The sequence below is a fragment of the Dipodomys ordii genome, unplaced genomic scaffold, assembly GCF_000151885.1.
Source record: "Dipodomys ordii isolate 6190 unplaced genomic scaffold, Dord_2.0 Scaffold25, whole genome shotgun sequence".
Classification (NCBI taxonomy): domain Eukaryota; kingdom Metazoa; phylum Chordata; class Mammalia; order Rodentia; family Heteromyidae; genus Dipodomys; species Dipodomys ordii.
This window is the reverse complement of record NW_012267241.1, coordinates 11948025-11952850: the sequence shown is the minus strand read 5'-3', so window position 1 is coordinate 11952850 and position 4826 is coordinate 11948025.

Sequence of the window (4826 nt, the reverse complement as noted above, 5' to 3'; positions counted from 1 at the left end):
AAGTGGTGCTGTGGCTTAAGTGGTAGAGGGCTAGCCTTGAGCTGAAAAGCTAAGGGACAGCGCCCAGGCCCAGAGTTCAGGCCCCACGACCGGACCAAAAAAAAAAAAAAAGAAATGTATTCATTATCTTGCCCATGTAATTGTAACCCCTCTGTACAGTATTGTCACAATAAAAATAAATAAAAAATAAAAAAAAACATTGGGGGGGGGGAGGAGATCTTTCATGCAGAGATGAGAGGATTGTGGTTTGAAACCAACCAGAGCAGACATATTCTCAAGACTCTTATCTCCAATGAAATAGCAAAAAGCCAGGGTGGAGGTATGACTCTGGTGATAAAGTACCAGCTTGGAGTGAAAAAAAAAAACAAAAAACAAGCAAGACCATGCAGCCTTGAGTTCAAACCCCAGTACTGACACAAAAACAAATTAAAAACACTGGGGGTGGAGGGCAACAGTACTGGGGTTTGAACTCAGTGTTCTCTTTTGCTAGATAAGCACTTTCCCACTTGAGCCATGCCTCCAGCTACTAAACCATTTTAACAACAAAGTGCAATTGGGAAGGGAAGGGTTGGAAATTCTTGCTGCTTTGTCTGAACCAAGTCAGAGGTCGTTGGTGCCCGTGAGCAGCCGTGTGCTGTCAGGCAAGGTGGTGAGATGTCCAGGTGGCTCCTGCGGAGACTGCAGCGCTCTGTTGTTGTATTGATCAGCAGCAATGGAATGTTCTCCACAGGCGATCTGACAACAGCAGAACCATTAGTGGCTTCTCCTTGAGAGCCATCTGGCATTGATTTTCCACTGTACTTCCTGAGGGGCGGTCCTGTGGAGGCTTGAAGTAAACAACAGTGGCTCTTCTCTTGTTTCTGCAACTGCTGACTGAAAAGTACTTGACTTTTCTATATTCGCTTTGACAACACAGACATAGCTAGAAAGAAGTCACTCTCCTAGGACATAAGAACAGTCATTATTTCTGAGTTAGGCCTTTCATGTGTTAGGAGCTCGGTGGTTCAGGTTTAAATTTTTTGTCTACATTTGGAGCCTTGCTCATTGTTAGAGCACTGGCTCAATGAAGTTCTGGGTTTTATCTCCTGCAGTGCCAATTTTTTGAAATTAAATTATTTTGTTTAAGCTGGGTGCCAGTGGCTCATGCCTATAATTCTAGCTACTCACAAGTCTGAGATCTAAAGATTGAGGTTTGAAGTTAGCCCAAGCAGAAAAGTCAGTGAGACTCTTATCTCCAATTAAGCACCAAGGGGAAAAGAGAGAGAGAGAGAGAGAAAGAAAGAAAGAAAAGAAAAAAAGAAAGAACAACTCTGGCTCAAGTGGTAGAGTGCTAGCCTTGAGCAAAGAAAGCTCAGAGACAGTGCCCAGGCCCTGAGTTCAAGCCCCAGGACTGGCACAAAATACCAACAAATTTTGTTTAGTTTTTATTTGATGTTATATTTTTAGAGTAGAACTAGGCCATACTTAATGTTATCTTTGTTATCCTAACATAAAAATGGCTTTGTTTAAAGCCCCCCTAGTTCTGTGTATTTTTGCTTCTCTGGAGATCACTAGTAATAGATTCTTTTTTTGTTTTAAACAAAACTTTTGGTTAGTCATTCTCTTTTGGCAATGGAGTCCAGATGATTCTCAGAAAAAAAATCTAGTATAGTGGTATGATATAAAATCATTTGCAGGGCTGGGAAGGTGGCTCAATGGTAGAGTGCTTGCCTTGCATGCATGAGGCCCTGGGTTCTATTGCTCAGCACCACATAAGCAAAAAGAAAAAAGCCAGAAGTGGTGCTGTGGCTCAAGTGGTAGAATGTTAGCCTTGAGCTGAAGAGCTGAGGGACAGCGCCCAGGCCCAGAGTTCAGGCCCGATGACTGGACCAAAAAAGAAAAAAAAGAAAGAAAGAAAAGAAAACTGGAAGTGGCGATGTGGTTCAAGTGGTAGAGTGCTTACCTTGAGCTGAGGGACAGCGCCCAGGCCCAGAGTTCAAGTCCCATAACTGACAAAAAAATATCTACACATTTATAGGGAACTATGTGATGTTTCAATATGTGTATTGTTCAAATCAGGGCATCTTGTTTGGTTTGTTTTTATTTTTTAATAAGTTTTATATTGTGAAAATACTATACAGAAGGGTACAATCACATGAGCAAGGGAATTAGCATATTTCTTTTCAAGCATTGTTGCCTCCTCCTTTGTTTTCCCTCTACCATCCCTTCCCTCCCATCCCTACAACTACATCCCCCTGCCTCCCAAATTGTAAAGTTCATTTTTCAACATGTTTGTTTGTTTTTTGAGACCTGATCTCACTGTTTAGCTCTAGCTGGCTTCAAATTTGTGGTCTTAAAGTTGCATTGGATCCTCTTGCTTCAGCCTTCCTTCTGACTGCTAGGATTAAGAGCATGGATTACTACACTCAGCGGGGTGAACATATCTATTTCCTCAAATATTTGTTATTTCTTAGTGTAAAGTTGCTTTACTTTTAATTACCTAGAATCATTTTTGATGTGGCTCATACAAATATTCATAGCTTTCCATTTGGCTATTTATTTATTTATTTTGCTAATCTTGTTTGTTTGTTTGTTTATGTGGTACTGAGGAATCGAACCAAGGGTTTCACGCATGCTAGGCAAGCATTCTACCACTAAGCCATATTCCCAGCCTTTATTGATTTATTTTGAAGTTAGCGTATACAACTTGACAGTTTATCTCAATATATTTTCTAATCAGCAAATTGCTCAGGTTGGCACTGGTGGCTCGTGCCTGTAATCCGAGCTACTCCTGGGGCTTAAGGTCTGAGGATTACAGATTGAAGCCAGCCCAGGCAGGATGTACAGGAGACTTTTATCTCCAATTAATCACTAAAACTTCAGAGGTAGAGCTGTGACTCAAGTACTAAAGTGCTATCCTTGAGCAAAAATATCAAGGACAGTGCCCTGAATCTGCCTAGGATCTGCCCTAGGACCTGCAAAAAAAAGAAGAAAGAAGAGGAAGAGAAGGAGGAGAAGGTGGAAGAGAAGAAGTTGCTCAGTATAACTACATTGGCATTTTAATAGTCTCTGGCTTAAATCATATAATACAAGGGAAGCCAATTTTGTATAACAGTCAATCAAGAAGAAAATAGGAAGCTGGGCGCTGGTGGCTCACGCCTGTAATCCTAGCTACTCAGGAGGCTGAGATCTGAGGAATGCAGTTCAAAGCCAGCTTGGGCAGGAAAGACCATGAGACTCCTATCTCCAATAAACCACCAGAAAACCGGAAGTAGCACTGTAGTTCAAGTGGTAGAGCACTCGCCTTGAGCTGAAGAGCTGAGGGACAGTGACTAAGCCCAGAATTCAAGCCCCGTGACTGACCAAAAAAAAAACAAAGAAGAAAATAGGCTGACCCAATTAGGTCACATTATATACATAAGCTAAACCACAGTTGTTATCATATTATCATCATACTGGAGCTAATCACCCAGAACCTTAAAGAAGGACTCATGGACTTAAGTTCTCTTCATAAGATCCTTCATATGTCCTTGGATATTTTGTTTTGTTTTTGTTTCTGATTCTGTGAGACAAAGCCCTAGTATGTAGCTCAAGCTTACCTTTAGCCTATAATCTTTCTGCCTCTGCCTCAAAGTGCATTCTCTACCCACCCAGGTCAAAATTTGTGCTTCTCTTGGTTTCTATTGCTTTCAGTGTATTGAGCTGAACTGAAGAAATGCTATACCTTTCTTTTAATACTCCCACTTGAAGTTATAAAATTACTAAGCTTGATTCCAGTGTCCATTGATCTTGGTTGTCAGTATCTGCTGTCAGGTACAGAGAGAGGGAATGACCCTAACTAGCTATTGAGCCACCTAAGTTGCAAAGTCACCAGCTGTGACAAGTCAGTGTGTATGTACCATGGCATCTAGAGAGTTGCCACACAGTGAGTCATTGCCTCATCAAGACATGAGTCCATGGGTCATCTAAAAGTGGATTGTATCTGACCACTTCCTCTATTCTGTCCCTATTTTCCTACTCATATAAAGAACTGAAGGTCTAAATGTTACCAAGGAAGAAAGAAAAAAGTAGAGCATGAAGCAGTGCCCACTGCCCAAAATGTATTGGCTTTAATAACTATTTTGATTTTCAGTCCTGGGGTTTGAACTCAGGGCCTGGGCTCTGTCTCTAAGCCTCTCTATGCTCAAGGCTAGGGCTCAACCACTTGAGCCACAGCACCACTTCTGTCCTCTTCCGTTTATGTGAAGCTGAGAAATCAAACCCAGGGTCATGCATGTTAGGCAAGCACTCTACCACTAAGCCACATTCCCAGCCCCCCATAGATCATAATACCTCCTTTTCCTTCCTTTGTTCCTTTATTCCTTTGTTTGTGCCTTCCTTCCCCTTACATTCCTCTTCTCTCTTTGTTTCCTTTTGCTGTAATAGGGATTGAACCTAGGGCTTTGTGCATGCTAGGCAAGTGACCTACCACTTCAGACAAGCCCCCAAGTCTTACCTTTGCCCACTTGTAAAATGGATATAATAACATTTATATCCATGTTATATGAATTTTTTATTGATATGAAGTGTGTATGTATGTGTGTGTGTGTGTGTGTGTGTGTGTGTGTGTGTATTCTTTTGTAACTGGCCACTTGAAAGTCTCCAGAAGCACTGATTATAAAGTATTTTTGGGCTGGGCTCTGGTGGCTCACGCCTGTAATCCGAGCTACTCAGGAGGCTGAGATCTGAGGATCATGGTTCAAAGCCAGCCCAGGCAGAAAAGTCTGTGAGACTCTTATCTCCAATAAACCACTAGAAAACCAGAAGTAGGGCTGTGGCTCAAGTGGTAGAGCGCTCGCCTTGAGCTG